General features: G+C 34.8%; 1 protein-coding gene across 1 annotated transcript in view; it reads right to left on the minus strand.

Moving 5' to 3' along the window:
• HTR2C (5-hydroxytryptamine receptor 2C) overlaps positions 1–26,538 on the minus strand; it is a 279,985-nt gene that overhangs the window by 248,803 nt on the left and 4,644 nt on the right. Inside the window, exon 2 of the mRNA XM_074391744.1 lies at positions 7,325–7,389. The gene's annotated coding sequence lies outside the window, so the exon portion shown is untranslated. The remainder of the gene's footprint in view (positions 1–7,324; positions 7,390–26,538) is intronic.

Genomic DNA, 26,538 nt, shown 5'->3' on the forward strand with positions numbered 1-26,538 from the left:
CTTATTCAAAATTTTTTTCTGGACTGCTCAATAATGCAAATGTGGTGTTAGGCATTTATAAGTTTCATCTGCTTGTATTGTTAATATTACATTTAAAATCATAGCAGTACTTTTACTGCTGTCAGTTATGAGTTGATAGCTCACATCTGCAACCCTTTGTTGAGGTCTTAGTTACTGAGACTTCTCGTTTTTCACTAGGCTGCAATATTTACCGCTGCCACTGGGGAGAAGGTAGAAAAATATCCTCTACAATTGAACAGCCACAGACCAACCATCACCAAAAATTACAAAAATGACTTTTTCATAATTAATGCCTATTTTTTTATTCAGTTATCCAGTCAACAAATATTTATTAAATCATTGGTGTATCCTTGGTAGTGTGTTAGATGCTAAGAATACAATATTGAGCAAAAGCAAATATTGTCCCTGATGTCATGGAGTTAACATCTAGTGGAGGAGATAGGAATCACAAAAGTAAATGTATAATTATCAATTGTAGGCCAGGCGCGGTGGCTCACACCTGTAATCCCAGCACTTTGGAGACCGAGGTGGGTGGATCACGAGGTCAGGAGTTTGAGATCAGCCTGGCCAACATAGTGAAACCTGTCTCTACTAAAAATACAAAAACATTAGCCAGGAATGGTGGCAGGTGCTTGCAACCCTGGCTACTCAGGAGGCTGAGGCAGGAGAATCGCTTGAACCCAGGAGGCAGAGGTTGCAGTGAGCCAAGATCACGCCATTGCACTCCAGCCCAGGTGACAGTGTGAGACTCCAACTCAGGGGAAAAAAAAAATATATATATATATATATATATATATATATATATATATATATATATATCTCAACTGTAATAAGTGCTATGATGGAAGGTACATGGTGTATCTATTAGGATATATAACAGAATGCTCACCTTATGTTAGGGGGTAAGGTGGGCAGGAAATCTTCATTGTTCCCAGAAAAAAAATGCCTTTGAGCTTATGCTTTGAAGGCTTATATAGGAGTTATGGTGTAACTGTTGATGTATTAGGAGAAATGGGGAATGCAAGGTAATATTCCCAACAGAAGGCACAATTTCTGGCAAGGCCCTGTGATCAGAGAGAGCATGTGCTCAAGGAACTGAAAGTAGATCAGTGGAGCTGAACTATTCATGAGCAGAGTGAAGGAATATATGATACTGAAAAGGGAGGCAGGAGTCAGATCAAGTTCTCTTTTATAAACCATTATAAAGATTTTGGTATTTTTCCTAGGAGCAATAAGAATTGGGAGAATGGACTTAGGAGTGCAAACGTGTAATTGGGAGAACTAGTTAGAAGGTTATTCCAGTACTGAAGAGGTGATGGAAAGCCAAATAGGTATGATGTTTGTAGAAATGAAGTGAAGATATTTAGGAATTAAAACTGACTGGAGTTAGTAATAAATTTATTACGGGGGGATAAGGGAGAGGAAGCCATTCAAGGATGACTCAGTTTCTTGTTAATCGTACTATCTAAATAACAATGCAGTTCCCTGCGATGCCAAGAAACTTGCAACACATTGAGAGTACTCTCTTACACAATTAAAACCCTGTGAAGTCACTGAGAATACTCAATGGAAGCACAAATAATTATAAGATTAATTTATGTATATATTTAGTGAATATACCACACATATATGATTTGGTTTTCATATTTTAATAGTATCTTTATTATTACTTTAGTATTAGTTTATTAGTATCTCTAAAGACTTGTTATGAGAGAACTAAGTGGACAACTGTACTTAGATCTACACAGTGGCGATCTCTAAAAGCAATTGTTAGAAATTTTATGTACACAATGTACTACTTTGCTGGAGGCAAAATCATTTTTAATAAGAGCAAAATGCAATTGAAACATGATGTAATATGCAAATAGTCACTTCACACAGCACATAAAAGCTTCTACACCATTAAAATGTCTGTATTTCATTTGAAAGATCTATGCTACTTTTAAATTAGTCATATGTATGAAAGCTAAGACTAATATACATTTTCAAGCAGTGAAATAAAAATCAATATTCTTGTGTTATAAACTCTTTAATCATAATATCCTCATAGGACATGATTAATTTACTTGGTACAGTTACTTAAGTTATACCTATATTTTATATTTAAGAAGATATTAATGTTTTGAAAATGTATGATTTTAAAAGTCAGTCAGATTTTCGAAAGACATATGTTGAAAACCAGAAAACATACATATGAAATTATCTTACTGTTATTATCTAATATGAATGAACATGTAACTTTGAAACTGCTTTGGTATTGTTTGGCTACTTCCGTTTCCAAAACAAAGTAACTTTCACTTATTTCACAAAATTTGCAGTACCTTAGAAACGATGCATGCAAAACTATGTTGTTAGTCTTGTTGAATTTTGGCACAGACTATTGAGTGAAAAATATGTGTGTCAGGTAGTCTTAAAAGTTATCAGTTGGCTAAGTTAGGTTATGAAATACAATAATCAGTTCTTTAAGTACTTAGTTAATCCCATGTGTTTTGATTTCAACTGATAATTATAAAGGATCACTTAAACTTTTGACTAACAAAAGCAAAAACTGCGCAGAATGTGGAAATGTCATACAGCTCAGGTTTTCATGTGCTTTAAATGTGTATGCTAATTTACTAAAATGCACTCCTGATCATTACCTCTCTTCCAGAAATGTTGTTATTTTATCGTGATAATATTGAAAGCTATTATTTTTATTTTTTCATGATAGTTTTTCTGATAGCTATTATCATTAAATGAATTATTGAATACATTACTGAATGTATATTATGTGCAAGACACCATGTTAGTTCCTTAAGTGATATAAAATACATGTACTGTACATAGAATAAATTATTGTTACTTAACACACTCAATTCTCTGCTCCTTTCATAAGTGGTTTTTTAATTTTTAATTTTTGTGGGTACATAGCAGCTGTATGTATTTACAGAATATGTTTGACTTATTGATACAGGCATTTGATTATATATTATTTACATCAACTAAATTAAGAGCTGGTAAGTAATAAAATATATTTCATTTTTAAATTAAAGATGTAAAATTAAAATATTTGTGAATAAAACAAATAACTACAATAAATTGCAAGTGAAATGATGCACTGGGGTCTGTTGGGGGGAAATGGGGGAGAGATGGGGGGTGGGGAGGTGGGAAGAGATAGCATGGGGAGAAATGTCAGATACAGGTGAAGGGGAGGAAGGCAGCAAATCAACCTGCCATGTGTGTACCTATGCAACAATCTTGCATGTTCTTCACATGTACCCCAAAACTTAAAATGCAATAAAAAAAAAGAAATGATGGAATTGTCTATCAATGTAAGCAATATTTGCTATTTGTTGTGGTCTATTTCTATATTTCTGCTTTTCTTTCTTCTTTGTGTTTTTTTTGGGGGGAGGAACAGAGTCTTGCTTTGTCACCCAGGGTAGAGTGCAGTGGTGTCATCACAGCTCATTGCAGCCTTGACTACCTGACCTCAAGCAGTCCTCCCACTTCAGCCTCCTAAATACCTAGAACTGTAGGTTTGCACCATCATGCCTGGCTAATTTAAATTTTTTTTTTTTTTGTGGAGACAGAGTCTCACTATATTGCCCAGACTGGTCACAAACTCCTGGACTCATGCAATCCTCTCACCTTGGCCTTTCAAACTGCTGGGATTACAGGCATGAGCCACCATGCCCAGCTTATTTATGTTTTTCTTAAAGTAATTTGATAACCTAGAATAAAGAACTTTGCAATAGATACTCAGTTCTATATCAAATAACTCATACTGAAAACAGATTCTGTTAATTAAACTTGCATTGATTTGTAGTAACACAAGACCACATAATCGAAAGATAAAAATTCTTAAACTGTTAATATGAGTGTCAAGAGAGTGACAAGTATAACAATGTAAAAACCAATGTATGTGTTTTATGTGTTTTATTTCTTTATTACATTAACCTTTTCTGTGAAAAACTTGAAATGTTGACATGGTTTTACAGTAAAAAATGTTTACCTTGATACTTACTGATATTACAAACCTTATCCAACTCAGGAGGAGCACAGTTGTCCAACTGATCACAGGAGACATTGAATATATTACCTAAATTGTTACTTTGACTGTGATATAAATATATATGTACATATATATCACAGTAGCATAAGTAGCATAAGTAAGCCTTTACGGAATGTATTACTAAGTTCAAATGATAGTAGGGACAAATTTCTTTTTTAAGATTTATTGAGGCTAAGTGAGGTGGCTCACTCCTGTAATCTCAGCACTTTCGGAGGCTGAGGCCAGTGGATCACAAGGTCAGGAGATTGAGACCATCCTGGCCAACATGGTGAAACCCTGTCTCTATTAAAAATACAAAAATGATTAGCTGGGCATGGTGGCACATGCCTGTAATCCCAGCTACTCGGGAGGCTGAGGCAAGAGAATCGCTTGAATCAGGGAGTCAGAGGTTGTAGTGAACCAAGATTGCGCCATTGCACTCCAGCCTGGCAACAGAGTGAGACTCCATCTCAAAAAAAAAAAAAAAAAAAAAAAAAAGGATTTATTGAATAAAAAAGGATTTATTGAATTATATAGCTTAAAATAGCCACAGATGACTGGGAGCGGTGGCTTATGCCTGTAATCCCAACAATTTAGGAGGCCAAGGCTGTTGGATCACTTGAGGTTAGGAGTTCAAGACCAGCCTGACCAACATGGTGAAACCCCCTCTCCACTAAAAACACAAAAATTAACCTGGGCATGGTGACAGGCACCTGTAATCTCAGCTACCCGGGAGGCTGAGGCAGGAGAATCACTTGAATCAAGCAGGCAGAGGTTGCAGTGAGTCAAGATTGTGCCACTGCACTCCAGCCTGGGTGACAGAATGAGACTCCATCTTAAAAAATAAAAATAAAATAGCCACAGAAATCACGAAGGACTTGCATATCAAAAGCCCGAAGAATATCAGGCTGTGGATGCATACATATTTTAATAAAACTCTTGTTACTCTTCTATTTACAGTAAGAATTAATACATTTAACAACACCAACATTATTTACAATAAATAACCATGCTCCAGCCTTCTATAATAAATATATTGTACATATCTACATATCTTTTTCATGTCACTGATATACCCTGACAAAGGCAGCCTTACAGAAAAGTGAAGTAAGCAAAGGCCTTACATACCTACTTGATGAGATTTGAGGCATATTTTCCTCTTCAGCTCATCAAGGGATTCAGTTATGAGAACCACATATTGAACTATTCCTCCCTCTAGATGGGGTAGGACTTGTAAGGTATTGCCACATTAGGATGAATTTGTGTATCAAATCTTCTCTGATTAATAGCTGGATAAGAGCAAAGTGGCAACAGGTGTGCATAGTAAGAGGGGTACAGAGGCCTGAGAGAGAAGCAAGGAATACTCACTACGGAGTTGTGAATATCTGGCACATAGAGGTGAAAAAAACAACGTGGTAAGGACAGAATAGCATTGAAAGGAAGACAATAAAGATGAAATTGGCTAACTTCACATTCTAGTAAGGCTGACCTTGGTCTTTATTACCAGACAGGGCTTACCATGCCAATGATATATATGAGATAGTCTTGTGTGACTATTGTTTGAAGCCTCAGAGTAGAAACTTACCTGCACGTCCAGGTTAACCTATTTCACCAACGCAGTGAAAACATCTGCAAGCAAACTTGGATCTTCACAAACACTTAGAATGAGTGACTTCCTGTGTGCTTTCAGGACAGCTATGGGAATTCTCTAAAATCTTACATTTTATACTTTTTGAATGTCTCTTATGATATTCTTATTTTTTAAAATTTTTTCTCCCCCTCTGGAAAGCTGTTGAGAGCATCAGGAACTCTTTTCAATACATATTAAACAAAGGAAGTCACCGTTACCATCATCTTAAATGGTGAGCAGTTAAATAAAACAGAACAATTTGATGTTGGCTATTCTGAAAAAGGTTACATTTTAATGCAGCCACTTTGATGCAACTGTCTTGATGAAAAATCACTGTTTTCTTGCTTCTTTTATTTTTTGATCATTAATAATGTGTGCAGCAGACATTCCCAACCTTATTCCATCCCTGTACTCTCTCAAATTTTGATAGACTTCGACTTTTCACTTCTTTTATATAATGCATATATATTAATGTTACACTAAAAATTTCTGTTAAAGTTTTACTGCCAAAAATGAGTTAGTCTATACTATTGTATCAGTTCTTCCTCCAAAACTATCATTCTAAAAACATTTTGTGGTATTAAATATTTGTATATGATTATGACAACAATCAGAAATTTAATTGAGAATTCCCTGTGCCGTCTGGAGTCTAAAATAAGGACTCCAATTTAAATCTACCTTGTTTAACTTGTAATATATTTACCCAATCAAATAATCATGCTCTGGACATCTATAGAATGTGGAGTGTTCCATTATCTGGATCCGTGTTTTTCATCATTTATAACTGATACCCCCTTTTGAGAAACAAAATTCTCTGCTCCCTTCCTCTACTCCTGAGATTTCTATGTGCATCTATTGAGAGTATTTTGAAGATCTATATTTTCTCGAATTTATCATGGGAAACAATAGCTAGATTTCCTACACCCGCAATCATGGACATAAGAGTTTGTCACTGAAAGTAGGCCAGGAGTGATGGCTCAGGCCTGTAATCCCAGCACTTTGGGAGGTCAAGGTGGGCAGATCACCTCAGGTCAGGAGTTCGAGATCAGCCTGGTCAACATGGTGAAACCCTGTCTCTACTAAAAATACAAAAAGTAGCTGGGTGTGGTGGCATGCACCTGTAATCCTGGCTACCTGGGAGGCTAAGGCAAGAGAATAGATTGAACCCGGAAGGCAAAGGTTGCAGTGAGCTGAGATCCCGCCACTGCACTCCAGCCTGGGCAGCAGAGAGAGACTCCATCTCAAAAAAAAAGAAAAGAGTTTCTCACTGAAGGAGAAAATTGAATTTTTTTAATTTTGTCTTTACTAACCTAATTGTCCCAATTTATACTACTGTATTTTATACTACTGTATCTTATACTTATTTACTATAAATCTGGCGTGGTAGTTAACGGTTTAGTAAGGGTGTCTACATCACACATTACTTAGTAATAAATAAGCTGAATTTTTTTTTCAGGTTGCATTAAAATTCTGTTTACCAATTACATAATATTCTTTTTCAAACATGTTAGGCCCTTAATGGCATATGTTTTACGAGTTCAGGGGTAGGTCTACACTAGCAAAATAATAAGAATCACCTAAATAAAATAGTTGAATATTATTTCAAAATAAGAATCTCAAGGCACACTTTTGTGTATACTTACAGTTGTTTTCAAAGGATGGCGCTGCTTGGCCTGTTATAGATGCTCGCGGGTGTTAGCTGATAACCCTAAAAGCAAACATTGAGAAAAATACAGTAAGAACTTTGTAAGTAAGGTGCTATGCAGAGTACATATACTATTCACATATAATGAATGACTGAAAATTAGTAAGGCTGATGCCTGTAAGCTTCAGAAGAAAGAAGTTTAATTTATATAAAATGAATTTAAAACAACAAAAGATTAGTACAGCAGGTATGTCAGAGGCGTTTGAACCATAACAACTCCATCGTGAATAGGATCTGGGTAAAATGAGGCTGAGACCTATTGGGCTGCATTACTAGAAAGCTGAGGCATTCTAAGTCACAGGATGAGATGGGAGGTCAGCACAAGATACGGATCATAAAGACCTTGTTGATAAAATAGGTTGCAGTAAAGAAGCCAGCTAAAACTCACCAAAACCGAGATGGCCATGAGAGTGACCTCTGGTAGTCCTCACTGCTCTACTCCCACCAGCTCCATGACAGTTTACAAATGCCATGGCAACAACAGGAAGTTACTTTACATGGTCTAAAAAGGGGAGGCATGAATAATCTGACTCTCGTTTAGCATATCATCAATAAATAACCATAAAAATGAGCAACCAGGGTTGTGTGCTGTGGCTCACACCTGTAATCCCAGCACTTTGGGAAGCTGAGGCGGCTGGATAACTTGAGGTCAGGAACTCAAGATCAGCCTAGGCAACATGGTGAAACCCTGTCTCTACTAAAAAATACAAAAGTTAGCTTGGTGTAGTGGCAGGTGCCTGTAATCCCAGCTACTCAGGAGGCTAAGGCAGGGAGAATTGCTTCAACCAGGGGGATGGAAGTTGCAGTGAGCCAAGACTGTGCCACTGCAATCGAGCCTGGGTGACAGAGCAAGACTTGGTCACAAAAACAAACAAACAAACAAACAAACAAAAACAAACAAACAAACAAAAAAACCCCAAAAACCCAGCCCTCAGGGCTGGTCAGTCTATGGAGAAACTATTCTTTTATTCCTTTACTTCCTAATAACCTTGCTTTCACTTTACAGACTCGCCCTGAATTATTTCTCTCGGGAGATCCAAGAACCCTCTCTTGGGTTCTGGATCGCGACCCCATTCCTGTAGCAGGTATGTCAGTGTTCGTCCTTCTGCTAAAGAGGAAATTAAACTTTAGTTAAGAATTCCAAATGAATCAGCAAAATTCTAAGTCAAACGTCAAGTTGAAACATTATTTCACATAGAACAATTACAGAGCAGGAGTAAATAGTATTTCATCAATAGGTACTAAAACAATAGTAGACCCTGGAAGGGGAAACAACATTTGAAAATCACCATTTCTGTATCAATTTTTGTAAGACCATCAGTTGCCATATTTATCCTGGGATGCAAAAACAAGACTGAAACAAATATTAGCCAGCTGTATTTTTGCAGTAGGACAAATAAATTTGGTACAAGGACGTTAACATTTGACAGATTTTAAGCATCAAAAGTTTCCCGAAACACGTAAAACATGACCAAAAAAACTTTTAAATACAGGGATTATTTTTTAAAATATAAACATAACTCTAGCACTCAGCCAAGTAAGTAAAATGGAGTGATGTAAAGATCATTAAAGTTATGAGAAATCCATAGGAAATGTTAATTATTATATTGAGGATATTAAAATATTTCATTAGCTTACAAACTTACCAACATAAGTTAACGTATTTGAAGTATAATATAAAATATTTGATAAATGTTAAAGCCACATTTAAATAATTTAATGTGACTACCCCTTACATCATGCAAGATATAATGTACTATACCAAAAACTGTATTTTTCATTCCTTATGAAACTAAAAAAATAGTTCTAACTTCAAATAAGTGAAAAATAACTTGGATTAAAACTTTGCTGTTTTAATCGACATTTCGGAAAATACATTTAGTATTTATAAATTTGAAGCAACATTTTTTTGCCTCTTTTACAGCTCCAAATAGTGCAAAGATTTATTGAAATGGCTATGCAAGAACACGTGATCACAGTAACCTTCAATTTTCATGAAACAGTAAAAGACTTATAGTAAATAAAAATAATTTCCTGGGAAAAAGGGAGATAAAACTGGTTCTACCTAATATGTTTGAAGAGGCAGAGGCACAAAACTAACAGCAATCTTGGAGCAATGATGAGACTCCATGCTTGGTGGAGAACCTGGTGATCAAGGTATTATTCTAGTCAATAAGAATTATACATCGTATTGCAGAAACGCATGAGATCATCTCAATACACATTAATGATCTGTTATACCCGTCGCAGCTCCCACTTAATCTTACCTAACTGTTCAAGTACCCTGGGAGGGAAGGAAAAGGTTGTGGACCGAGAACTGCTAAGAACGGAATTACAGCCCCCTAGTGGTGAATTGTGACTATTGCAGTCAGAATAATGTGAGCTGTGATTGTAATTATGCCATTTATTCATGAAGGTTTTATGTTTTTTCCCCTTTTGGGGAGGATTGGGACATTTTGCAATAAAACATTGCTGCTTCGTCACTACAAATTATTCAATCAGATATTCTTTAAAAAATTTATCCAAGACCTATCTACTGAAAATGTTTTCTGAGGTCTGTAACTTTTTAGTGTTGATTTCTACAATTTCAATTAATTTTGCAAAAATATGAAGAACCTCGAGTGAAATCAAATTTTTTCTCATTTTGGTCTCTCTTTATAGCCTCCCTTGCTTCTTCCCTTCCTCCTGATTACAACAGTCTTTATATTAACATTTTGCATCTATCGTACACTCTCCTTTCCCATTTTTTCCTGTCAGCTAATTATATGTAAATTTGAGATTTATTTTATTACTAATATTCTGTTACTTCAAGTTTCTCTCCATCTTACCAAAGTATTGTTTTTAAAATTTCCACAGTGACTGATTTTCCTCTTTTTGGAGGCGAGTGACTCTAGATAGAAAACACAGATGTACCTGACCAAAATCTTGCTCTACGTATTAGTCCAAACACCATGCCATTCCATTCTACAAAAATCGCGCATGGAATACTTTTAAATTTCACATATGCATTCCTATTACCTCTGATACTATTTATAACTGATTTATGAAGTAACATTAAGTGTAATTTTCTGATTATTCAAGAAAGATTTATCCTATTTTTCCTACAGAAATTATTGTTATTTTGTTTTCAGCCTACCCTGAGAAAAGATGCTATAAAATAGTAGTTTCAATTCAAAATTATGGTTTAAAAGTCATAAGAACCCTGTGAAGATTTAATGGATAAGTTTACTGCCTTATTTCTCCTTCAGTTGAAATAATACGGAAAACATAGGCATTTAAAGTGGAATGTCTGTCAAAGAAATGCCTACATTACTGTGCATTAAAATGCCAGTAGTCAATCCTGAATAGGATGAGGAAATGTAGGCATTACAAAGAGCTTAACGCGCCCTTTTAGAGATTCATGGATGTTCATGCTCATTTAAAAAGAAGGGGGTTGTCTTTCATTCAGGATTAAAACAGGACCACAGAGGGACTGAATGGTACCCTTTACTGCCTACTTTGGCTCTTTAAGGAATCTACCTTAAGGAGTATAATTTACATATAATAATATGTGCATATTTTAAATGTAGAGTTTGACCAGTTCTGATGAATGTTTACACCTGTGTAATTGCCACTCCAATGAAAACATTAAACATTTCCATCCTTCTGCTTCTTTGTAGTCAACACCTTCCAAGCTCCAGGAAACTACTTTTGGACTTCTATCACTGTAGATTATTTTTGCCAGTTATGGAAGTTCATGTAAATGGAACCATACAGTATGCTCTGCTCCTTTTCTGTATCTTCCAAGCTTTCTTTGTTCAAACGAATTTTTCTTCATTCACTGAGTCTTATTTATAGACTATTTAAAGCATACGTATCACCTTGCCTCATTCTCTTAATTTATTTTTTATTATTATTTTTATTTTTATTATTTTTTGAGACAGAGTCTCTCTCTCTTGCCCAGGCTGGAGTTCAGTGGTGCGATCTTGGCTCATTGCAACTTCCACCTCTCAGGTTCAAGCGATTCTCCTGCCTCAGCCTCCCAAGCAGCGGACTACAAGCGCGTGTCACCACACCCAGCTAATTTTTTGTATTTTTAGTTCGGGGTTTCACTGTGTTAGCCAGGATGGTCTCTATCTCCTGACCTCAGATGATCCATCCGCCTTGGCCTCCCAAAGTGCTGGGATTACAGGCATGAGCCACCACATCTGGCCCTCTTAATTTATTAATTTAAATTTTCTTAAGTTTCTCTTCAAGTTATGTATTATTTAAAACTTCAATCTTTGTCTAACATGATACTGTCTTTTAAACTTACTGTGTTATGTCAAATAAAAATCGCTGAATTCTGCATGTTAAAAAGGGCAAATTGGATAGTATGTGAATTATAGCTCAATAAAAGTGTTAAAAGTGATTTGGGGTTAAAGCCATTACTTCAAATGAAAAAGCAGATCTCGCCGGGCACAGTGGCTCACACCTGCAACCCCAGCACTTCGGGAGGCTGAGGTGGGTGGATCACGAGGTCAGGAATTCAAGACCAGCCTGGCCAACATGGTGAAACTGCATCTCTACCAAAAATACAAAAATTAACTGGGTGTGGTGGTGGGTTACTGTAATTTCAGCTACTCAGGAGGCTAAAACAGAGAATTGCTTGAACCCAGGAGGCGGAGATTGCAGTGAGCCAAGATTACACCACTGCACTCCAGCCTGGGTGAGAAAGCAAGACTCCATCTCAAAAAAAAAAAAAAAAAAAAAAAAAAAAAAAAAAAAAAAAAAGCTGATCTTCAAAAGATAGATTTTTAAATGTGAGAATACAGGTTCTTATTAAACCTCAACTTTAATGAAACGGAGAGTTATGAAAAGATACCCTTTGCGAAAGGTCTGATTATATTGTTATAAAATCAATTGGGGGAATATATTAATTTTACATAATAAAAGTGTAAATATTTTGTACGTGTAAGATTCATGAAAGGCCAGATTTTTTTTTTTTTTTAGACAGAGTCTCATTTTGTTGCCAAAGTTGGAGGGCAGTGGCATCATCTTGGCTTGCTGCAGTCTCTGCCTCCTGGGTTCCAGAGATTTTCCTGCCTCAGCCTCTTGAGTAGCTGGGATTACAAGCACACACCACTATGCCCGGCTAATTTTTGTATTTTTAGTAGAGATGGGGTTTCACCATGTTGGCTAGACTGGTCTTGAACTCCTGACCTCAGGTGATCCACCCGCCTTGGTCTCCCAAAGTGCTGGGATTACAGGTGTGAGCCACTGTGCCAGGTCTCAGATTTAATAATAATCCTAAAATCTGATGTTCTACACATGTGTGAAAAAGTGCATTAACATTTTATAGTGATGTGGAAGCTCGAGCAGGACATTAAAAAGAAAATTAAAACTATGACATATGGCAAACAACTGAAGCATTATGAAGTATTAAAAAATTGAATAAGATACATTCAAAGATCAATTTTTATCTTGACCCTTTTCACATCAGCAATTAATCAATGTTTGTGTATAGTCAGAATGATGCAAACTCTCCCATTAGGGATGACTCTTTTTCATCATTGATCTTAACGTTGTACCATGGGTCCTAGTGACTTCTTTGGTGAGGAAAACGTACAGTCTGGAAGTATCCAATAAATGGCCAAGAAGAAGAAACTCCATACCTTCTTTATCATGGGCAAACATTGTGTTTGATATTTCATTTTAACTTCTCTACTCACAGTTGATATTAATTAAAAGTTATTTTGGGCAATTCTGTACCTTGATTTGCAAGCCTATCTCTTCCTCTAAACTCTCTTCTTGCTTAAATTGTACCAGCATATAGACCACTAGTGATTTTCTTAAATAAATAAATAAAGAGTTTAAAAGCTAATGAATTCAGAAAGGAGTTTAAAAAACTACTGACAGATTCTGGATATTCTATAGGCTTTTGCTCTGAATAGTATTTAGAAACTGATTCTTAAAATACTGTTAGATAGCAGTAGATTTGTTTGGTACGATTTATTTAAAAAAAAACAACTAGTAATATTTACTAAACTTGAAATGACAAGCTTTACTGTAAAAATTACAGAAAAAAATCAATACAAAATATATTATCAAGCTGAAGTTATATGACAGAAGAAAACATTTTAAGAATATATAAAATGGATCTCAAAAATTGTATTTAAATTTTGCATTTAAAATGCAAGTACCATGTTTAGATTGGAACTTGTCAAATTATAAAAATACATGACTGCTGCCAGGCATGGTGGCTCACTCCTGTAATCTCAGCACTTTGGCAGGCTGAGGTGGGTGGATCATGAGGTCAAGGAGATCAAGACCATCCTGGCCAACATGGTGAAACCCCATCTCTACTAAAACTACAAAAATTAGCTGGGCATGGTGGTACACGCCTGTAGTCCCAGCTAATTGGGAGGCTGAGGCAGGAGAATTGCTTGAACCAGCGGAGGTTGTGGTGAGCCAAGATTGCACCACTGCATTCCAGTCTGGGTGACAAGAGCAAAATTCCATCTAAAAAAAAAAAAAAAAAAAAGCAAGCAAGCAAGAAAGAAAAAGAAATAAATTACTACTATATATGAAATTAGATTAAAATAGAATTACTTATTATGCTACAAAAGTATAAAGAACAGTAATTTCATGGAATACCCAGTCAAAATATTTCCTCTGTTCTTATAACTGCCTTTTATTTCCTAGTAAATGTGATTCTTAAGGTGATATTTTAAAACATTTTAAATATTTTTTAAATATTGTGATTCATCTTCCTATTTAATTGCCAATTACTAATATTACATAGCATTTTGCATATTTTTTCTGTATTTATTTCTATTAGTAAATAGCTGTCCTTCACCTCTAATAATAAACTGTGATATTTGAAAATACACACATTCTTGATTTGTAGAAGGTGATATATGATTGATGTCTCCTTACTTGCCTTCTATTTAGTTCCTTGAAAACATTGTAAATGACTAAGTAAATGTTATACTGAGAGCATGTTGTTGTGCATGAGTATTTGACATATTTTTAAACCTCAAGGCTGTTAATCAAGGTACTATGGAAAAAGAACACACTACCTTTGTAATTAGACAGACCTGGGTTTGAATCTTGGCTCAACACCTTATTAGCTGTGTGTTTGGGCACATGACTTAAACACTCTCTGTTTCAATTTTTCTTACAGTTGTGAGAATTACATGAGATAATGTATGTACTTTACAACATGCACTGAGCAGGATATGGTCGGGGCTCAGTATTTGTTAATTCTTTCCCTTTCTTTTTCCTTTTCATTAGAAGTGTCCATGATTTCTTTCTTAGACTTTCTCCTATCTCAGAGATTCTACTGTATATTTACTAGATGGAATGGTATATGTAAATAACAATTTCAGTAATACTATAGTTAAAATTTCTGACAGAAGTTTGAGTAAATAGAAAATCCAAACTACCAATCAAAACATACATTGAGGATTATCTTGGGGTATGTACTTTCCTTCTCATCACTGTTTCTTTGTGCACCTCAATGAAAGTTAACTATTTAAAATGTGATTGTAACCTGTGAATATTTCAATTTAATTTCAAATCAATACAATATATGCAAAGCACACATGCAAGTGAATCGTGGAAAAATAATCACAGAGGTAAACAAACTTCAATCTATAAAATGCACTTCATTTTTTACCTTTTAGATCATGCCATTGAACTCGTTTGATTGTTCGTGTTATGACTTCATCTTTCACAGACTGTAGTTCACAGAGACATTGTCCTTAAAAACCACATGAAGGTCACTGGTTTTCTTATAAAAATGACATAATGGATTAATGCTGGAATTCTGTAGCTAGTGACTCATGCTTGCATTTGTACGTTTTAAGAGATGTAATTTATAGAAAGGAAGCATCCAGCCTTGAGCTCTTTCAGACTTTGGTTGCTCAAATAAATTAAGAAATAAAGGCTAACATAAATAAAAGCACATGGCCTGTCAACTGGTCAGTCATCTAATTTAAACTTCAAAAAATACTCTCATTTGTCTTTATGTGTTTCTTTCTCACTGTGAAATATATGTATATTATATAACACACACACATATATATCCTCTACCTATATGTCGGTAAGAATAAAAGTCATAATTTTAAAAGTATTCACATACTTGTATTAACTTTCTAATTTTTGAAGCCAAAAATGCAAATGTACTTTCTGTTCATTTTGAATTTATTAAGCATGACATGATTCTCAAGGACAGTATGATGTAGTCAAATTTTTAAAGGCTTTCATTTAATATGCTACATAGCTTTCAAGAGGCAGTGAACCATGGTGGAAAAGAACCTGATTTTAGAGTTAGGAAACCGAAGTTCTCTCTGCAGTTTTGCCAATAATTAGCTGTATGACCTGAAGCAAATCAGGAACCCTCTCTAAGCCTTAATTTGTTCATATTTAAAACATAGGCAATATTAAGTCACTTACAAATGTGATCAGTATGCTTTAGTTCTCCTTGTTTTCTTAGAGTGCTTAGCATTTAATGTGCTGTTGCTTTCATAACATCATCCATGCATTTAGGAATTCTAAAGCGCTTTGCTGGTATTCCTAAAAATAATCTGAAAAAATGAATGACTTTTTTGACGTTGAGAACTAACAGTTATGTGACATTCAGACTATTAATTTTAACTGAAAGTCTATCTACAGCTCATTATTTACTTGTAACATAAACTAAGGTGTAAATCAGGCATCTAAGGGTTTGCTGATAACAGGTAATTCGTATGACTTCTAACTATATAAGGTACCTTACATATTTCTATTGGCATCATTCAACTAAGCTAATACATTGCTAAAAATACAAAAGGCACTCAACTCCTGTTTGCTGATTTATTTATTTTTTTTAAGTTAAGGATATAAAAACAACAGAACTGAATATGAATGACTCCAGACTCATGGAGGGTTTTTTGTTGTTGTTAATCAAAAGTCTTTCCAATCCGAAAATCTCTGTGAGTCAGTCAAAAAGAGATTTGGCCACTCTATGTTTAGGTGATAGTGAAAATGGCATTCCAAAGGGTTGATTCAAATTTATGTTTCTTCTTGGGGCTTTGGGATAAAGAGGTTTTCGTATCAGTATTTTCATTCCATGCAATTTCTTTTCTATTTACTGTGCTCCTAGAATTTTCTCTGAATTTAACAGTAACCTTTTTCTGCCAAATCCTTCATGTGGAGCTCATATATTTGATCTCCAGATACTGACTAGACTTCAGACTACCAATGATCAGAATTAAGTATTGCTTTTTCTTTTGGGAAGCCCTGAAGTCCTCAGTCAAATATCTTGCCCAGAGCAGAATTTTAACCATCGTTAAATGTAACAATGTCTAAAGTTGGGGGAAAAACCTGAGAAGAGTTTCATTATTAGTATTCCCAGATAAATATTATTCTTTTTTTTTGTGAGCCAAATAATTTATTTCTTCATTCTTGTGTCAGTTTGCTGAGAATGATGGTTTCCAGGTTCATCCATGTCCCTACAAAGGACGTGAACTCATCATTTTTGATGGCTGCGTAATATTCCATGGTGTATATGTACCACATTTTCCCTATCCAGTCTATCATTGTTGGGCATTTGGGTTGGTTCCAGGTCTTTGCTATAAATATCATTCTTAAATATTACCGAAAGCTTTAAATGATGAATGCTTAATTTTTGGACTTCTATTCTTTTCTTTTCTGTCTACAACCTTCTCTTTTTTGGAAAACTTTGAAATTTAGCTAAACCAGTGTAGCACGGATTGTTCCAAATTCTTTGATTTCTAGGGCTGACCTACCTCTAGAGGTCCAGTATCATATTTTCAGTTCTCCAGAGAAGATCTGATGGTGCATGTCTCACCATTATTTTAAATATATTCATATCAGAGGTGACTCTCACCCCCACTAACTAGTTCCTAATTTACCTCTTCTCATACCATGAAACATGAATATCCCACAGTCCTTTGGAATATTGTCCTTCTTCTGTGTCAATTCACACCCTACTTGTTCGCAAGCTCCAATTCATTTCCTATCTATACCAACAAAATTCCCTTAGTTGTTGCTGTTCCTTCATTTTTATGTTCTACACAACTTGGCCCTTCACTATATAATGTCTTGATTTTTGTTGCATGCCAGTACAGTTTATCTTCCCAAATAAAAGATAAATTTCTCAATGATAGGAACCGTAAAATGTTTGCTAAATCCTCTCTTAACAGTTCTGTGACTCTAAGAACAAGTGCCATATTCTCTAACATGTGTTTTTTACAATGTTGGATGTAATTAAGCTTCAAAAAATGTTTCTTTTTACTTTCTTCTTTTTTGTTTGAGATGAAGTCTCACTCTGTCACCTAGGCTGGAGTGCAATGATACGATCTCAGCTCATTGCAACCTCTGACTCCTGGGTTCAAGTGATTCTCCTGCCTCAGCCTTCTGAGCATCTGGGATGTATCTGGGATTACAGCCACACACCACCACATCCAGCTAATTTTTGTATTTTTAATAGAGATGGGGTTTCGCCATGTTGGTCAGACTGGTCTCGAACTCCTGGTCTCAGGTGATCCCCCCACCTCAGCTTCCCAAAGTTCTGGGATTACGGGCATGAGCCACTCTGCCTGGCCCCAAAAATATTACTTAAATGATGATGACATGATAGAAATCTACAAGATTACTCAGACAGATCAAGAGCAGCCTAGAGTACCACAAGTTAAGATCTGACTGAGGACAAAAGTTTGAATAATTCTTTTGAAATTATCTTACAGCAACATATATGGTACAGCTTTAGATTCATGAAAGATAGTGGTAAGGTATCTCGGTATTTTTCCAGGGGAAAGTAACTGGAAATCAAAATGGAACACTGATAAAAGTCATAAACAAGCTATAAAAAACTTATTTTTTCTGCTTCCTGCCTCACCCCCAAAGACTCAAAGGAGTGCTGAATACAAGTAGAGGAAATTGAATATTCCTCAAAAAAGAAAAGTTCTAGTACAGGGGCATAACGATCATATGAAATATAATTAAAGGCCTCTAGATGAATGTTTGTCCAGAATTTGTTTCCTCTGAAACCCTTTATAAAGTAATAGCCTGTATTTGATTTAACCTAAAAATATAATAAAGGAATAAGATAATTTCTAATCATGAAGCTAAACCATAAACTCAGCATTCACATTATTGATATTCAGCAAGATATTAATGAACTTCCATTTAAAATTCTCCACTGAAAGCTAACTTCGGGACAAAATTATTCAATTATTTTATCAATTTTTATACTAATTAAAATTTTCTCCTAAAATTGTTTTTCCAATACTTGTATTTAGCAATACAAAGCATACATTGTATTTATGTAATACAAAGCAAACATTGCTACCTTATCCACATGCACAGTATATTTTAAATGTTTAAATCCAGGGTATACGATATTAAATTGTTCATCAGCACTTCTGTTTTTAAAAAATATGTTGGCTGGGTGTGATGGCTCATGCCTATAATCCCAGCACTTTGATAGGCTGAGTCAGGCAGATTGTGTGAGGTCAGGAGATCGAGACCATTGTGGCCAACCTGGTGAAACCCCATCTCCACTAAAAATATAAAAATTAGCTGGACATAGTGGTGCATGCCTGTAATCCCAGCTACTTGAGAGGCTGAGGCAGGAGAATCACTCGAACCCAAGGAGTTGAAGGTTACTGTGAACCAAGATCGGGCCACTGCACTCCAGCCTGGTGACAGAACGAGACTGTATCTCAATTAAAAAAAAAAAAAAATGCTGTGTGTGTGGGTAAGGTAGAAATGTTTGCTTTAAATACAAGTATTGAAAAATAATTTTTTTTTAATGCAGAAGGTACTCTCTGTTATCTGGGCTCTGGCCTATCACAGGAAATGTGAAAGGGATAGGGCTAACAGTCATAAAAGTAAAGGAGAACTCGTAATAAGTTAAAGCACTCTTTTGAAAAATTTGAGGCAGAACTCAATCAGGGCTTGATTTACTTTGAAGAAATCTTATTTGGCTAAAGGGAAACCAGATAGCTAGCCTTCTAATACATTCTATGGAAAATGATTTGGATTTTCTTTTCATGTTTTAATCTGTCATATTGCTCACTAGTCAATGTTTATTTAAATCCTGACCACATGCAAATGAATGTCTGCTTCTTCGTAGAAAACCAAGCATTTATCATGCTTTTTAAACATCTCAGAGTAACATGACTCTCTCCACATATATAGAAAAATATGTACACACACATCTGTATCTAACTTCCTAATTGTATCATTTATTTCTGAGCATTTAAAGTTCTCTGGAACTAAATATCTATGACATGACGAGAGGGGAGAGTATGGGAAATAGAATGAAATTTTGACGCCGAGCATGGTGGTTCATGCTTGCAATCGCAGCACTTTGGGAGGCAGAGGCAGGATGATTGTTTGAGTCTAGGAGTGCAAGACCAGCCTGGGTAACATAACAAGACCCCCATCTCTACAAAAAAAAAAAAAAAAAGAAAGAAAGAAAGAAAGTTGGGCATGGTATGGTGGCACACACCTGTAGTTCCAGCAACTTGAGAAGCTGAGGTGAGAGAATCGCTTGAGCCCAGGAGGTGGGGGTTGCAGTGACCTATGATGGCATGACTACACTCCAGCCTAAGTGACAGAGTGAGACCCTGTCTCAAAAATATAAAAGGAATGGAATTTTGAATAAGAACTTGTAGGTTTGTTTGAATTGGGCTGTAGAATTAACTGTGTGACTTTACAAAAATAATTTAACCTTTCTTATCCTTTGTTTTTTCATTTGTTTAATTCAAGTAGTAATACTGGACCTAACTAAATGGAAGTTATGTTGAAAATCAAATGAAGGGATATATGAGAAAAATACATACAAATTCTAAACTATCTACAAAAAATGTTTTATTATGGTGTAAAAAGCAAATATATTAATAATAAGGATATTTTGTGATTGTATTATTAAATGCTTTTAGCTATATGTTGCCTTTGTTAGAAAATAAGATAAAAATGAGGGAGGAAAAAACAGGAGAGAGAATATAAGAATTGCTCTTAGGCTGAGGAAATCTACAATAGGAAATGATGAAAATTAAAAAAAAATACATGATAAAAAATATAAAAAGAGTTAAAAGAGAATGTAAAATAAGTATTAGGATGAATCTCAAAAAGTATCTGCATTAGTGAATCTGTAGTAAGATCAAGAAATCTGGAGTTCTCTACATGTTATTTGTAATCTCTCTTTCTGAAGCCTTTAGAGCTATAGATATTAAAATAATGAAAAGTTTTTAACTGGAAAACATAAATATTTCCAACATTCTTTACTATGAGTAATTATGTTCAAAGGTTGACAATACAAATAACTAGAATTGTTTACATTTATGAATTGCTTTCATGTCAAAATGCCTTTGCCAAAGCATTTTGATCCATTTAACCTTTACTTCTTTTTCAATTTCTATATATTTATTAAACATTTTAATATGGAAAACTGTTTTACACCCATCTTTATTCCCCCCAAAAGTAAAATATTATGGTATGATTTACCATTCAAGATGTCTAGAAATCTTCTAGACACCCTATTAAGAAAAAAAAAGATAATTGTTTTTAATAACATTTCTATGTCCTAAGGAAGTTCATTTTTTATATACTAGATTAACTATAAGATACAGCATAATGGTTTCTGAAAAGGCAGCAGAATGTTACTGTCCTATCACGTAGTTAAATAACTTCTTTTGTGTAGAGTTTGTAGCTGCACATTTAATTTATTATAAATCACCTAAAGTGATTGTTTATTATTGATAGCCAAAGATATCTTAAATTTACTTTAAATAACAAAAGACAAAAAGAAGAGACATTTGCACTCATTCAGTAACCTTTAAGACATGAATCATTTCAAATGTAGGGCACTGGAGTGAATGGAAAGTTCGAGACCCAAAGTGAATATTGACTTGAGATTTTATAAGAATTTCTTATGTAGTTGAAGAGTCACAACCACTAATCTTCTGGGTTATAAAATCAACTACCAGAGTATTATTATTATTTGAAGTGGATTTTCAGAACTAGAAACTGTTGGTATTTTCATAAGTTTGTAGCCTTTGAAATGATCTCAGTAACCATCCAGTCTGCTTTTCTCTTTTAATGGATGAAGACATAGAGGCTTGTAAAAAAACTAGAACTTAGGTCATTTAACTCTAAATTTGTACTATAAATACCTTTCCCACAGTGCTTGTGTCTTTTTGTATATTAATTATTCAGCAAATATATATTGAGAGAAACCACAATGTGTAATGATATATACAAAGGGTAGTTGGGGAGTATAAACATGAATAAATTATAATCTTTGTTCTATGTGAATTTATAATCCAATAGGAAAGATAAGAATCAAATTTAAAAGTGAGACGATGCATCTTAAACCTTTAACACCAAGCCTGGCTCTAAAGTAAAAGTTAAAAACCAAATAACAGAAATAAAATGCAATAGAAGCTGAGTGTGGTGGCTTACGCTTGTAGTTCCAGCTACTCAGGGGCTGAGGCAGTAGGCTCCCTTGAACCCAGAAGTTCAAGGTCAGCCTTGGCAACATAGCAAGACTCCATATCCAAGGAAAAAAACAATGTAATACAATGTGCTAAGTGCCCTGTAAGAGGTGCAAACAGTTACGTCTATTTTCCTAAAATTTAAAATGGAAATTCTGGTGTTCTTACATATGTGAGCGTAACCTAGGTGATTTTTAAAATATGGCCAGTAGTCTTTTTACACTGCACACAAAAAATTATAACACATTTGCATTTTAAACATTGCCTCTTGGCTTTGTAGTCTGCATGGTATTCTTCCTCACCCCCTCCAATCAAACAGTACATCTTTCTCTGAATTTGTCTGCAGTCATTTCCCAGTGTACCCCATTAGCTGAAGCTTGTTAACTTCATAATCTGCCTAATAGTCCCTTGGTTTTATCCTGATATTTGGCAGCTACTTTGGTAGCTGGCAACTTTTAGCTCTATGTATGCTCTGCCCAGGAGTTGGACAGCATTATTTGGTGCCATTGTAATGAGAGTGGGAGATGTGCAGAGTTCAAACATGGGATAGGGAGTGAGTTTTCAAGTACTGACCTTAAGAGTCTATAATCACAATGGAATTTAAAAGTTGGTACATTTGAACAACATTTTTCAGAAACAATTCTGAAGCTATATTAATGGACTGAAATGGGAAATAATGAAGAAAAGTGATCCACGAATGAATACAAGGTAGGAAGGACAAGTATTATTTCAATTGTCATGAGAAATCAAAGAAATCTGGGAGAAGGGATAGAGGTTTTTTTTTTTTTTTTAATAATTTCCCACACTATAAGTGTTGTGATAAATGTACTCTGTATCATACTACAGAAACAAATGAACTTTTATTTGATCTTGTTGCTTTATTCTCAATCAAGAGACTCAGAATATCCACTATGTTTGTACAAATTTGGCTGCTCTTCTGAAAATGGCATTTACCCAAGGTAAAGTACAAATCTGTGGTTAAATAAGTCAAATTACTTTATAACAATGATGTACTATCTTCTCAGCATTTGAATGCTTTTCACTTTTAAATTCTGAATTAGGTTGGTGCAAAAGTAATTGTGGTTTTCACCATTAAAGTGGCGGTAAAATAAATAAAATAAAATTTTATTTTATTTGTGGGAGTTTTCTCCATATTCTCTTCCCCATTTTATATATTACACAATTCGTGACTCTATATTTGTAACCTTAGGGAAGTAAGTCATTTAACCTCAGTGGTTTCTGTATTCTGTATCTGTTTATAACAGAGAGGTTAGTTTGAGGGATCCTTACAAAAAGATTACCTAGTATAAGGCTCTCATTTTGGAGTTGTGGAAACTGGGGCCCAAGTTAAGCAAATGACTGGACCACTTTTTCTTCATTCATCCTGAGTGAGGGTAGGAAAGAGAAATCAGTGTTGCCTGTGCCATAAATTGCAAAACTGTATTATCACATTGAATTGTCTTTACTGTCTAACAGTACTTATTTGTTTCTTTAAGGAAGTATTGTGGAAGATGTTTATCACCTCACTAGCATCCAACAAAGTGTTAAATGTACATTAAGCCCTCAACTGAAATTCCCTTGCTGATTTTCAATTAAGCTATTGCTGAAATTCTGTAATTCTTACAGGCATTTCTTTATTCATCTTCATCTTACATTTAACTAATTTGGAAGATAAATATGGGCAGTGAATTTTATAGGTATACTTACATGAAATTTAGGAAATTGGCTGAGGTTTGGCAATAGAAGCAGGAAAATTTGACACAGACAGTTATTCAATGAGAGGTGGGTAACAATCTTCAAAACTAAAGAATCTGCCCTTGCTAATTTAAATAGCATTTTGGAGAGCAAGTCATTGTATCAATGAAGAGTCATTTGGGCTTATAATTCTACCATACAAGTTCTTTTCCATTTACATAGTGATTTTAAAAATAGATACAGAGGCATGACGAAATGACTAAATAAATAAATCTATTGAGAAATCAGCCCATTTCTGCTTTTTCAAAATGCGGGTTCAAAAAATATTTGTTGGAGAGATACCAGGTCTTCCCTGTTTTACTTCCTTCAAGAATGAAGTAATCAACATCTTTCTGAATCTATTTTAGACTAACATTACATTTTAAAATAAAGGATATGGGCGGGCCTATTAGACCTCTGGGAGTCATTGACTAACTAAAAATTCTAGAGCAATCTACTCACAAGCCACAAAGCATTAAATTAACTGTTTAATCTAAGACTAAAAAGAAAACTAATAGACTCATGATGTGATCACTCAAAACAATTCATTAATACTGATGTCTGATTTCCTTTAACATTATAAAAAATAAGAAAATAAAGTTGTTTTTTACAAGTTTACTTGCTACAAAGGCATTTAGGAATTGTTATTTTTTTTCTTCCCCTCCCCCTCTCAGGAATTGTTATTCTAAAAAGAAAACTTACGCTACTTTCTGAACCATCAACCCATACCACAAAATGAGTACAGAACTCAGTTTGCTAATAAAAAGAGAATTCTATAGTGATGCATGTTGTCAATGAAATAGTCTTTCGCTCATATATGTATATATATGTATATACAATGATGTATTGTATTGTGAAATGGAAAATAAAACTGTGTGTTAGGGCTAAGCTTTGGCTAAACTAATTTAAGAAGAATTATAATATTTTTATTGCCCTAAAATATGTTCAGAGAAATTAGCTGAAATCATTTCAGGGAAAACTGTTATTCTGTTAGATGCATTGAATTCTTGAATATTATTGTGCGGATGTGCTAAAAATTCTATTTTAGCTCTTCCTTCACCTTCTTTCACCTTTACTTTTACTATTGGAACGTAAGTTCCTAAAAGTGGTAATATAACCAATCAAGATATGTCAATTCATTACCTATTATAGGCAAGGCATTTATCATATATGTGGGCTAGTCAACAAAATCTTCATACAAGAGATGGGGCTTAAAACAGACCTTGAAGATCAGATAGAATATAGATATGTTTGGGAGAGTAAGCTACATACAACAGTGAACTTCTCCAATCTTTCAAGCAATTTTGAATTACAGATCTTGTTCTTTTTTTTTTAATCATTTTAAAATGGAAGTAACAAATGGAAGTAATTGGTTTGGTTTTGGATTTTTAAAAGCCTACTTTAAAAAAGACTTTAAGCATACTTAGAATTTTTCCAAGTATGGTCTTTCTACCCTGAAATGTTTAATTTAAGTATTGTACTCTGACATGATTTTTCTGCCTGGGCTCAGATCAGTAAACTAAAAAAAACTGGCACTTCCTTTTAATAGCACTTATTTCCCAAGTCATAGTTATCAAATTACTTTTCCTGAGTCTAGCGTGAAAAGGAAATACATGGCAAATGGGATAAGACAACACTTGAAACCTTCTGATACATGATAATTCTTTTAACACAAACTGAAGATTTTATTGTCTTTATAATAAAACAAAAGATGACACTTAGAACTGGATCACGTAGAGCTTTCTCGTCTTATCTCTTCCCAGTTCAAAAGGCTTGCATCTTTTAATAGCAGCATTCTCTTAGATCTACAGTTGGGCTCAGCGCACTAAAGCCTTAGCACTATCTTCTTTGTAGTTTTAGCCTGTATCCGAAAAATCTGGTTAGTTTGCCCACCATCTTCACTGTGCTTCCTGTCATAACGCTGCTTTCCCTGGGCATACAGGGAATCTTTGCCCCTCTTGTACTTTTTCACTTTGTGGGGTTGGTGCTAGCCACACTTTTTAAAGAGAGTCTTGTGAGTTTTAGGAATGTTCACCATGCTTGTGGGAGTGCTATCAGCACGGAAAGAGATAAATGATTTTTAATGATCCTTCTAACACTCAGTCTTAGACCTCCAGGGCTTCTATTTTACTGCTTGAATTTCAAGTAGGCAGTCTTATGTAAAAGACCAAGTGTGAATGGCCTTTTTTGTGGTGTTACACGTAGTAGAAACCTGTGAGTCCAACTCACAGTAGTAACATCTGCCTGTCCAGTCATCTCTACATACAATAGCATTATTTCCCTGACTTCATTTCTGTCTTAGTATTATCTCTGTAACTCCCCTGAGCTTCACTCAGCTCCTTGTCCCTCAGTCTCTCAGCATTAACAGCACTTTCTCATTTGCTCTACTTCTTTATTGGTAGCTGAATCTCCACATGAAATGTTGCATGTCTATCTCATTGCCTTGCCAAGCTGCATATCGAGGACTAATGGACATTGTACATTAATATCCTCACATCACATGCAGATTTGTTCTGTTCAAAGACTAGTTGTTACAGTATGAAAGAAAAATTAGCCAATTTCTAAACAGAGACAATAGTTTGTTGTTTAACAGCACGGCCTCTCGAATAAAACTGCCTGGTTTCAAGTTTGGTTTTGTTCATTCAGTTTGAGCAGATTAACTTCTTTGTATGCCTGTTTCCCTAACTGTAAACTGGATAGTAGTAGTACCTTCTCATGGGGTAGTCATGAGTCTTATATGAGTATATAACTGTAAACCTCTTAGAATTGTGTAGTGCGTGGTAAATGTCAATAAATACTGGCCATTGTTATAATCTTTTATCCCTGTCTTATGAAAACTTGCTAACTTGGGCAAGTCTTACTATTTTGATTACAGGAAGCTATACTTGAAGTGTATTCAGTGAATCTTGATTCCTGAGATAAAATGAGAGATACATATGCTTAAAATACA

This window comes from Saimiri boliviensis, chromosome X (genome assembly GCF_048565385.1).
Source record: "Saimiri boliviensis isolate mSaiBol1 chromosome X, mSaiBol1.pri, whole genome shotgun sequence".
In the NCBI taxonomy this organism is placed as follows: domain Eukaryota; kingdom Metazoa; phylum Chordata; class Mammalia; order Primates; family Cebidae; genus Saimiri; species Saimiri boliviensis.